The 12,236-nt window shown below is 47.9% G+C and overlaps 1 long non-coding RNA gene across 1 annotated transcript in view; it reads left to right on the top strand.

The window, feature by feature from the left end:
- Nucleotides 1-12,236, top strand: part of LOC107055055 — a 302,539-nt gene that overhangs the window by 44,522 nt on the left and 245,781 nt on the right. The window contains exon 4 of the long non-coding RNA XR_001470007.4: nt 12,122-12,184. This is a non-coding gene — a long non-coding RNA (uncharacterized LOC107055055). The remainder of the gene's footprint in view (nt 1-12,121; nt 12,185-12,236) is intronic.

Consider the following 12,236-nt stretch of genomic DNA (forward strand, 5'->3'; position numbering starts at 1 on the left):
GCTGTAGGCAGGGATGCTTCCAAGCAGACCAGCTTGCCCAGGGCCCCATCCAGGCTGACCCCCAGGGATGGAGCACCCACCTTCTGAGTTTAAAACCATCCCCCCTGTCCTGTCACTTGCTGCCCATGTAATAAGTTACGCTTCCAACTGAAATGGTGACCCGCCCAAGTTTTTGGCTCAGACCTTCCTCATGGCACGATGGTTTCTGCTTGTAACGTCTGCCCTGTGGGCTGCTCGTTGCTGCATAGTCTAGGTGAGCATGCATTTCTTTGTGTGTTGTGCACATGCAAACGCACAGACGGCACTTGGAAGCTGAGATGCACTTGAGTGGTGAGGGGGTGGTTGGGAAGTGGGGTTTGTTATTAAACAGCCTCTTTGCGTGGGTGATGTGTGTGTGCTTTTAAAACCCCAGTGCCTCCCCGCTCTCCTCCCATTTCGGGGCTCTAAAAAAAGACGGATAACAAACCCCTATTCAAACCTGCCCTGTGCACGCATGGAGCCAGCAGAGATGTTTTGCCGCAGCTGTGGGAACCTCGGGCTGCCAGCGCAGGATGGGCTTCAATCACATCTCGGTCTGCGCCGTGCAGAGCACGCAGCACGTTTTAACTGCATTTGCACTGATTTGCTTCAAACAGAAGAGGCCGAGTTATTTAGCATTATTGATTCCTCTTGACTTATTGGGTGCATTAGTTGCCGTTGACCCTGGCATCTTGCTGGAACAGACTGGCGCGTCATGTGATACCGTCTGGCTTTGTCCTTGCTCCGAGTCAATTCCTGTTTTACTCAGCAGATGTCTTTTGTTCCTGACAAAGATTGCTCATCCGATTGTTCGGGGTTAGTGGGTGTGCCCCGTCCTGCCCGGGCTCCCGGCTGCCTGCCCCAGTGCTCCCAGCACCGCTGGCTTTGCCTCTCCTCCCCTGCACCACAGGGGTCTGTCTGGGTTCGGTCTGATAGCAGCTTCTTTCTCCTGCAAAAGCGTCCCTTCCAACCCATGCAATTCTGTGAAAATAGGGCTTGGTTTTGGGAGGTCTTTTTGGGAAGCAGGTGGGCTTCGCCTTGAGTAAACCAGCATAATCCCCTCCTTGGTTTTCATTCGTATCAGCAGAGAATCAGCCCATAATGTATGAAGAGTTTACATTTGGGGCATGGAGGTGTGCTGCATCGGTAGGGAAGGGGAAGCAGCTAAGGATTATGACAGAGATTTGCATGGCAGCCTATGGGATTTGGGTTCCCAATCCACCTCACCTATGCCAGCCTCCCCTAGACTGTGCATTCTCGCTCTTCTAACAGTATGCATTACTGAAAACCAGCATGGAAACCCTGTGTGTCATCCGATTGCAACTCTTTAGATGCCTTTAGTGGGTGCGTCACCATAGCGAACATTTTGGGATGCTTTAAAAGCAGGGATTGGGCTGCTTTGGTGTCCTGGCATGCATGGGTTGGGGAAATGGGAGCAGGTCCGGCGGGGGGCAGCGGTGCAGGAGGGGCTGAACACATCTCTGTTGTCTGCTGGTGGCTTTTCATTTAGAGCTCAGGGCTTGTGCTGGTTGTAGTACGGCTTCTTTAGGTTCTGATTGTGTATTGCAAGAGTTCAACTGCTTGTGGGGCTGGTGGGGTCCCCACTTCAGGTGGTAATGGCACAGTTTCTGCTCAGTGCCTTCCACGTGCTGGATTGCTGTTCTCTCCAGAAGATGAAGAATGAGATCGTTATGTCTGATCTCTGCCCCTGTAGGCAGTCTCTGCTTCCCAGCGCTGCACTGCTTCCCTGCAACTTTGTGTGCAACCTCAGTGAGGTCCATGAAAGCTGCTAGGAGCCCCATTATTTTTCATTGTTATTCCTTCCCCCCCTCCTCCCCCCCATTATTAATTTGTCTCAGGAACGAAATATTTCAAGTTTTATTTAATCTAGCGTGGCTTGATGTAAGACCACACTATTCCTGCTTGAGCCACAATAAATTACGATGTTATCACCTTACCCCGTTGACTGCAGCTTTGTCTCCATGGCATGGAGAGCTTTGGAAAAGAGGGCTTTTTTTTCCTTCTGCTTTTCTGCCAGTGGGAATTGGAGGGGGAGAGGGCGAAATCAAATTTATTAAATAATAATTAATAAGAAAACCCGTCGAAGGAGAACTGGTTGCGGTGGCAAACTCCCCTTTCGGTCAGCCCTGTGTGTGATCCCCCTCTTCTGGCAGCCCGTGGAATTGGCTGCGGTGGAAGCATTGCAGACCAGCCCAGACAATGGGGCTTCGGCAGATGTGATTGCAGCGGTATCGTTTCCATGATCCCGCTGAAAGACCTCCTCGGAATTACACAGCACGGTGTAGTTCCTCCGTGGATCACATTCACCCCGGCGTAACCCGTTTGCTGCAGTTAATTTGCACGCCGTGTGCGCACCGATCCGCGTGCAGCCGGATGCAGCTCAGCTATATTTGCTGTCCTCTATTTTTAGCGTGCTTTGCAGGGCTGACAATAGAGGAGATTGGTTCTCCCCTGTCTGGCACCTGGCATCGCCGTCGGTGCCTGCGAGAAGACGAGGTGTGAAACGCTGCCGTTCTGATTCGGCGCTGCTTTACGTTCTATTTGGATACAAATCCCGACGGGGAGCGGGCAGCTGAGAGCTCCGCTTCCCGCAGCATCCTCAGGAGGGGCTGTGCACGAGCAGGCAGCAGGGAAAAAGGATTCACATCAGGTGCCCAATGCTTCTGGCATGGACGGGGTCGTTAGCCAAGAGCAAATGTGGTGGTGAGAAAATGAAAAGGGAGATTAGGATCGAAACTTCTGGGCTGGGGGAATTGCGGTGTTATTCTGGGTGTAGGTACTGAGATTTTCTTTGGCTCAAAGCAGAGGTAGAGGCAAGCAGCCAACTTCATATCCATATCGGAGCTTCATCTTCCAGAAACTGAATCTAATCATAAAGGTCATTGAGCTAAAGACATGTTCCTGACTAATTGTCTAATATCTGCTATCTTGCTCCGTCGTATTCCTCTTTCTTTTGCAGCAGTAATCACATTGGAGTTCATAACCTCTACTCAGACGTTTTAAAGGAGGCAGGAAAATATTCTGGGGAAGGTATTGAATTACAAACTGGATTTAAATTGAATGAGAACTGAAGGCAAAGAGAGAGCTCACAGTGCCCCCCACCTTAAGGCAGCAGCATTCCCTTATTGCTCTCCTTCCTTTCCACCTCGAGGGATGAGGTGAAGTCCTCCCTCTCCTTCCTCCTCCTGGGCTCCATTTACTGTAATTCCTGGCTCACGTGGCAGAAGGGCTTCAACGTGGGTGCAGAAGCCACTGTTGTATGCAGAATGAGTTGGAGAACCTCCTTGGAGCCCAGAGTTTCCTGGAATAGGAATATTTCCCCTATTCCCCAAGGTCTTACAGGGGTCTTACTCTTCCCCTGAGCCTGAAACAGAGCCCTGTCATGGAAGAGGTTTCTTCTGGCTTCCCGTGTATCTCCTGTCCTGCAGGGATGTGCCGGACAGAAGTTAGTTTCACAGCTGTCAATGGGGGAAGGTTTGTGTTTCTCTTACTGGAGTGGGATAGGACTCCTATGGGATTTCAAAGGTAAAGCATCCGGAATGTGGCAAGGCAATGCTGTGCTGTGTGACTGAGGAAGGAATCCTCTTGGTTTTGGGTAGAAGGAGGTGATGGTGGACTGTGGATTGATAAATGGTTTGGGCTCAGGGTGAGTTGGTTTTGTTGCTGTGTGCTTCCAGTCACCTTACCTCTCCATTTCTCCTTTCCTCTTCCCTCTTACCGTGTCTTGTGCTCTAAATATTGAAGTTAGTGCAGCACAGTGGGGCCTCCATGCCAAACGGAGCCCGTGGGAAATGCCACACCACCAGCAGCACTCAGGTGACCCTTAATGTTGGCCATGCAGCTCTTAAATCAGGTGCCCTCCTCCTGCCCTGGGGGGAGCAGTGCAGGAAGGGGCGGGAGCTGGGGACTGCAGGAGACGTCTGCTGGAAGCCCTGGGCTGTGCCATAATGGATCCATCTCCCCTTCTGCTAGAAAGTTTCCGAAGAGTAATAAATTCACTCCAGGTCTGCGCTGAATGCAAAATTGATCAGACTGCAGGAGCCACAGGGAATCAATGCAGTGTGTGTCTGTGTGCTGGCGCGTGCGCGTCTGCAGCACGGTCTGGGTGTGCACTGCATTTACATTTGCTGCCTTTCTCTGCCTCCTCCTGCACCGGCCTGCGGATGCCACAGAAAATTGATTTATTTTTGTTTTATGAAATAAAAAAGGTGAACCGCGGCAGTCAGCAATTCCGAGCCATCCGTCTTGTCAGGAGGGAAGGCACGCGGGATGGTTAGTTGGAATTATTCATTAAAAAGAGCCACGTAAATAAGTTTCAGCCGAAGATGAATCCTTCTGTGAGAGAGGAATCTTCTCTTGTTTTTTCCCCCTAAGCCCATCGGTAAGCCCAGATACTCTCTCCTGTGCAGAGCAGTGGGCACAAAGAGCTGCACGGGGGGCTCCTTCCCTGCACCCCCATCCTGCCGAGGTGCTGAATCAGTGCTGAGAAGGCACCGCAGCGTCCCCCCCCACGTGGCTTCCTAGAAACACAAGGATGGAATCAGATCCATCTTTTAAAATTAACCAATCCAATCATCTACTGCAGCAAAGCGGGAGCTGCTGAGTCACGACCCGGCGCTTTCTCAGCGCTGGAAGAGCTGGAAGTCCATTGCTGCAGCTCAGAGGGGACGGGTGGGCATCCAGAAAGGTGGGCAGAGCTGAGGTGGTGCCTTTGGTGATTTGGTGGCCGCTTTTCCTTTGTTGCTCCTGTTTATACGTTTTGCTGTAACCCACAGGCAGGTTTTCAGCTGCTGCAGTGGCAAAGGGCGTTTCAGGATGATTCCATCTATGTAAGCTGCTCTATAGCCAAGAGGGATGGCATTGTACTCCTTCATTTCATGAATATTCACCGTGCTCTGAAGAAATCACAAAGTTCATGGAAGAGGCTCGACTTGCAGCGGTACGCTGCGCTATCTGCAGGGCAAGCTGCATCTTCCTTTTATTATTTCCATATTGTATCATGCTGAAGAGCCTCTGTTTTCAGATCATGCCAGAGATTACAAAGCCCCACAACCCTCTTCTGTCCCCAAAGAATCAATCAACCTAAACTAATACTTTAATGACTCCTTTCCCTCCCAAGGAAACAAATTCAGGCACACACACGCACACACACACGGACAAAACAACAACAAAAAATTGTTTTAAAGAAGCAAAGGGGCTGAGGAGGACCTCGTCTGGTCAATGGAAGAAAGAGACGGATGTCTGGTGCCATGGCAATGGAACGGGGATTACTTTGCACTGGAAAATAGGTTCCTTTTCTTTTTTTTTCTTATTCCAGTGTTTTTTTTCTCAGGCAGCGAGGAGTTGTCACTGAGTCTGAGAGGCCCATTTAGAGGAGAATGAGCCTCTGAGCAGAATTGAATGCTCGCTTTCACCGGCTGCTGCTTGAACAGTCTGCTTTGCTTTTCGGGCAAGGCAGGATGCAAACCCCCGTATATGATTGTTGCACAATCCCGGTGTGTGTGCATACGTGGGTGGGTGTATCTGTGTAAAACAAGAGTTAGCTGGGTACACACTTGGGCTGCTTGGGATGTACATTGCTTGAATAACAGCAAAGATTTGGCTGTAAGACATGCCTGACGTGGCCAGGTATGCGGTGTATGGTTGTGAAAATCCAGCCCTTCTCTGCCAGGATTATCGTGCCTGTTTCGGGGACTCCATGACGTTTTATTGCCATGAGGTGTTTAGAGATATTAATTAAGCCATTTTCTGGCAAAATCTCTTCTTGGTGGCTGATGGAGAGTTTCTGTTGTGGCTCTGTGCTGCTGCTCCCACTGCTCCCAGTTCTAAATGGCTTTTTGGAAACAGGTTACCAAGTTTCAAATGGAAGAGGATATTTGGTTCATGACGGCGTTATTTGGAAAACTCATCTTGGGGTGGAAGAGAGGCTGCTTTGCAGACATATTTGCCAGCCCAGAGATGATGGCACGGAACGCAGTGCCCAGACATGAGGCACAAAGTCACCCACTTCCAGCAGCAGAACCCAGCCAAGGAGCTCCAAGGGACTTTGGTGGTCAGACTGGATGATCTCAGTGGGTCCTTTCCAACCTTTGTGATCCTTTGGCTTTCCTGCACTGGCCAAGGGATCCCCTGGTCATCCCGGCTCTGTAGCATCTGGTGCTCCTCTACTGGGGAGCACTCCACTCAATTTCCCTCTTTTTAGCCATCCCAGACGACAACAGAGCATTCATCCCATCACAAATGGCAGAGGAAGCCCAGAAGTTGGTTTCACTGTAGCGCATAGCCCTGATTCTTTGTCTTTGGGCCTCCTTCACCATGGGATTTTGGCACTTGTGCCTCCATAAGGAGCAGGCAGAGGTTTGGTTGTGCAGAACTGATGCTGGGGCAGTGGGGCGCACAAATCACTGCTGTGAGGGGCAGCACAAACTGCAAAGTATTTACTTCATGCTGATGCTCTGAACTGTTACTTTTGAGTGGGGTAAGATTGCCTTACAGTATGAGCCAAAATATGGTTTTGAACTGCGTTAATCTTATTCTAAGCATGCTTTGCATTTAGCATAGCAGGGGCAGCTCAGGGCCTTTGCAGTGCTGCTGTAGTGTTTATGCTCTCCATCCTTTCTGGGCTGATAGCTGCTGTGTTGTTGTGAACATGTGTGTATGTATCTCTCCTGTCCAGAATGGAAAATAGCTCCTCTCTTTGATCTTCCCTCCTTTGCTAAAAAGTAACCCCAAATAATCTCTTCTATTACATAGGGTAGGTGGTGACATGAGCCAGGAATGGAAAAGAAATGTGACCCTCCTTTTCAGCCATTGCTGACTGTGAAACATAGAATCTCTGTCCAGGTAAAAAATTTGAGTTGTCATAGCAACAGCAGGATGGCTATTTATTTTTGGATTTCCATTTTCACTGATTTATTTAACACATTGACAATCCATTTATAATGAAGAGGAATTGAGAGGGTTTTTGTTTCCAGCTAGGTTTATACTGAACCGAGGTTGGGTTACTTTTCTTTGTAGAAAATGAGCAAAGATAAAAAAGGTAAATAAGAAAGGAACCATGTGGATTTCAGGAGCTTTTCTTGCAGAGGAATCCTTGTGCTGAGTGGAGCATGGGTCAGTGAGAACATGGCTTATCTGTGTATTTTGTGTCTTCTGGAAGAGCCTCAGCGTTATAAAATGGAGCAGAGCTTTAAGTCCTGTGCAGCATGAGGCAGAAAAGCAGTAGGTGCTCCCCTCCACCTGTCTCTGCTTGCTTGCACATACCTGATGCCAAGCAGAGGACAGCAGAGCCGTTGCACACAGCTCCTGGACTCCTTGCACGAGTCAGGGAGTGCCCATGGCCGTGAGCAGAAGCATCATTCTCACTGGGGCTGCAGCTCTGCCGGGCTCAGTGCCTCAAATTCTCCTTTTCCTCTGCAGCATTTGTGTGTGAGCAGGTGGGAATTCTGGGGCTCAGAGGAGCAGCAGAGCAGCCCGGGGTTGAAGGAGCCCAACCCACTGCGCTTCTGCATCGGCTGGGTCCAAAATAGTGCTGTCTCATCCTGGGCTGTTTGTGTTGAAGTTGGCTGTGCTCTGTTTTCAGGACTGCTGATCCTTTGCCAGGCCGGGGGAGCTCAGCGGCCCTTCGCTGGGGGGATGTGTCGCAGGGCTTTGTGTGATGGCTTCAGCCAACCCTGGGTGCGGGCAGCTTTGAGTCTGAACAAACAGACAACCACAAATTAGCGGTACCTGGGAATATTTGCAGCTTTAGGCTGTGTTACTCAAAACTTTTTGACAACGGTGCAATGTAACAACAAAAAAAGAGCACCAACAAAACCCAATGAACAAGAAATACATATTGGATGTGCCTTCTTCCTGGAAATCTCACCTCAATGCACGCCTTCGGGCACCATCAGATGTTAACAGCCACGCAGCCAAAGCAGGCTTTAATGTTTGGTGGCTTTGGAAAGCATCAGAGAATGGGGAAGTTTGAGGCAGGTTTTCCAGAAATGAGCAGAGAAAGCAGAGTGGAATAGCAGGAGCAAACCCAGCAAATTTCTGCCTGAGGAATGCGTCTGAGAGCACACAAATGAAACCAATCTCTCTGTGGTTTTCTGCAATTGCTCTGCAGATTGGTTCCTCTCTGGGGTTTGTTCTATGATGGATTTGGGCGTCTAAGATTAATGGCCATAGAAGAGCTGATGGTACTGATGGCACATTTGTAAGGCTCAGTAAAAATGGTGAGCCTGGCAGGTACTGGGGGAGCTTTACATCATTTTCTTTTATTATTGCTGTCCACGGCCTGGATCTGGACTGTTCTCAAGACAAGTGAGAAGGGCAGCCAGCAGCCAACACAGTGTTGCACTTGCAGTCCTGATCCATTAATTTGTGAAACGTGGGCTTGCTGTTGGGCCGTGCACTTCAGGGAGAGGTGAGCTCTGACCTTTGTGTTCACTAAAATCAGCATTGTTTCTGTGTGTGATGTTGAGCTTGCAGAAGCGGAGTGCTGTCCATCAGAGTCATGGAGCTTTCCCCATTTATCCTAGGGGAGGGTTCGGCTTGCAGATCGTCTTTGGGGCTGAGGGTTGGGGGAAGGGTGGGAAAACCCAGGAAATCAACTTCCAGACATAAATACAATATGGACAAGTCATAAACATTATTAAAGCAAGTCTATCCCTGCAGGGCAGGTTTTTCTTCATAATGCTTTCCTGATTACGCTTCCGCAAAGCTGGGGAAGTGAATAGTGGGCTGATTATCCATGGACCATGATCTACATCAGTGTAAAACTGTTTCCATTGTATGTGAGAAGAGAACTTTGCATATTTACTGGAAGGGAATAGCCATCCTGCTTCTTATTCTGTCTTCAGATTCACAGTGGGCCTGATCCAAAACATAGCTGTGTCAATGGGATTCTTTGTTTGGGCTCTTCTTATGTTCCACATTACCATTGCAAAACCTGCCCTGTTTATCATCTTAAATATACATGCCATAAATAGACCCAGTATTGACACAGTATGTGATCAAACTCCAAACTGATCCATCCGACGCTTTGGAAATAGGTTGATCAATGTATAGGCAATGGGAAATTATTTTGAGTATCCAATATAAGTGGGGAAAAACCAAACAAACCCAAACCAAAAATGACTGACAGTGTGATAGTAACAGAATGGTCTCTAATTGCTTCTAAAAAGCCAACAATAAAAAAACCATCCTTGGGAGAAATCCAGGTCATTTTACATAGTGTTTTCTTGGGCAGCTCCAGTTGTGGTGCTCACCTGAAGCACTGCTGGCTTTGTTCAGTTTCCATGTGCAGGATGGCACTGCTCGTTGTAAGAGCCTGAATCTGCTCCTTGAGCAATAGCCACGAGGCATCAGGCAAAGATTTGTGTTAGCATCTGTATCACATAAAGGGCTGCTTATCCTCAATGTGTTTTGATACAAGCGCACGAGGTGCGTTGCTTTCTTTATCCAATGACAGAATTTTTCCCAGCACTTTAATTAGCATTCATTTGCAATGTAATTCTGGTGCTGCAGCAATTTGTACTGGAATTTTGATGGATTTTTGATGTTCCAGCATTTTTTTTCCCCCACTCTCACAGTTTATAATCTTTTCAATATCTCTCCCTCCTGTAAACTTTAGTACAAAGTGAAAGTCCTCTTATGCAATCCAAGTGTAATGCATCTGGGTATTGGTTATCAAACAAAGCAGTTCAGACAGATCTCTGTTGTCAGAAATAAAAGAAGTAGCCAACATAAAGCGGTGTAAATAGGAACTTCTGAGGGATATGCAATGGAATAAGGGCATGGCTAAGGGCTCTCAGAAAGTTGAGGGCTCCACTTTAATATCAGAAATCCAAAGTATCTTTCCTGATTTTTGTTAGCAGAGCTAAGAATAAAAAACTCTCGTTTCCAAATAGAGGTTTAATGCTAAGTGACACTTTGCATAATCTGCTTAGAGAGTCACTCTGTGCTCCTACAGCCCGTGCTGTGGTTCTAACACCGGCCCTTGTGCAAGGAAACAGAGGTTCCATGCAGTTATACAGAGCAATGAAGGGGTATCTCAGAGATGGACGCTCCTAAAGGGCTGTTAGCACAACGGTTGGTTCAGGTGGTTTGCATGTTTGTCATGAACATCTAACACTGAGAAAGCAAATGACGGCCATCGGTGGTCAAGGTAAAGCATTTGGCTGTCAGTTTCTACAAAGTGCGTGGAAAGCTCTTGGGTTTGATGGAGGAGGGAACTGTTGGGGTACCCACAGTGCTGAGAGCAGTGCCTGAGACTGCTGGGTGACAATTTTCTGGCTATGTGCAGAATCTCCTTTCCCACCTTTGTCTGCATTCTCTCCCTTCTGCTACATCTTTGCTGCACTGTATCTTATTGCGTCCTGTCCCGTCTGCTGCAGAACTCAGTAGGACTTGGGAAGGCAGCAGTTCCAAACCCCGCTAGCTCACCCCAGCTCTGTCCTGGAAAGCCCCCTGCACTGACAATGAGACATAGATCAGCCTTTCTTCCCATTCAGCCCTCGGCTTCTTTGGTAAGACGGCTAAGATGGATGCTTACTGTGATAATGGTGCTGACATTCGCTCACCAGGAATTGGAGTGAGACCATAATTTCATGTCATATAGGTCTCCAGTAACAATCAAACGCTAATGAGTGCCAGGCCATCAGAGGCCTGGCGTGCACTCCAGTAGTGTCCCACACTCGGTGTCCTCAGCCCATTATCCATTGTATCTGCTAGGTATTGCTACAGTTTGCCCCAGCAGTGGAGATGTTGCACAACCCGCCAGTGACCACCCAGGGCTATTCTGTTTAGGCTGAATGCCATCTTTTCTGGGCAAGTGTACAGATCGTGTCTTGAACTGTGCCAGACACACTGTTTGTGGTTCATTTTCTGCTTGTGAGCCTGGCTGAACAAAAAAGGCTATATGTATATGTGCTAGTGGTGCTCATGTTACCTACAATCTGACACCCAGTAGATGGTCTTTGGGGATTAATGAGGCACCCACTGCTGTACAGCATGTTTTGGCAATGGGGAGGGCTGGTGAATCCCATGCCTGTCTTTCTTGTGTGTCCTTGGGTTTCTTTTTGGCACATACATGCAACGAAGTACAAGATACAGATACTGCCAAGGCTTCTAGTAGAAGAGATGACATTTATATTGTTATACAGTTTGCTGATCTAAACATACCATTGCCTTGCCTTGATAGCCCAGGGCAAGCGCTAATCAGCTTCTTTTGTGGGCAGCATGCCATCTGAAAGGGTGAACACAAATAGAGACAGTATGTGCATCATCTAGGAGTGTTGCAAGAACACGATTCCCAGCTGAGAGGATCCAAATGTGTCTGTCTCCTGTGCTTGCATGTTGGCATGAAAGAGAGAAGTGACGGCGCTAAATATAATGTATTTGGAATAAATCAGGGTTATATTCCTTAGCTGCTTCAAGCAAGTTTTCGTAATATAGGTCACACCATCAACTGATGTAAATTGGCATAGCTTCACTGAAGGCGCTGGAGTTGATGGATTTTGATGTGCTGAACATCTGGCCCCGTGTGATTGCACTCCTTCCCTGCATGGAGCTCTGCTACAGCTAGAAAGAAGAAGCCTAAGCAGAGGTTCTGCTCGTATTTTCCTCTCTGGCACTTCATCAGAGGCTGTTTGGTCTAAAAGGTGACAGAAGATGGGGAATTTGGGCCCTGATGTTGTATTTGCAGCTCTGTCCCTAATATTTGATGCTGGGCAGTTTGTACCAGCATGCCTTGCTTTACCTAGTGTATGTAACAGTGCTTTTATTTAATTAGTACCTCAGTACTAAGGGCATTAATTAAGATCATAGCTGCAACAAGGGAAATTCTGTTTGGATATAGCAGGAGAACAATAACAGAACAGGGAGAGCAGTTTGTAGTTGCAATGGATTCTTAAGCTGAGCCACATTTGTAGTGCAGTGTGAGCTGAAGTCTGCTAATGGTTCTGTTTCCAAATCTTCGAACTTCACTTGGCTTTGGGTCAAACTGCGCCAAAGACGTTTTCGTTTGTAAACAAACCTTGTGTTGGTAAGCAACCAGATGTAACATTTGAATTTAAATTTTTTTTGTCCCATGTAGGTGAATGTTGGCTGAGAGAGAAGAAATAAAGCAGTGTTTTACAGCAACCCAGCGGCACAGAAGGTATGTGTGTTTACTTTCCATAATTCTGTTTAAGCGTCTCTAATTCCTACGT

Source organism: Gallus gallus, chromosome 24 (genome assembly GCF_016699485.2).
Source record: "Gallus gallus isolate bGalGal1 chromosome 24, bGalGal1.mat.broiler.GRCg7b, whole genome shotgun sequence".
NCBI classification, from domain to species: Eukaryota; Metazoa; Chordata; class Aves; order Galliformes; family Phasianidae; genus Gallus; species Gallus gallus.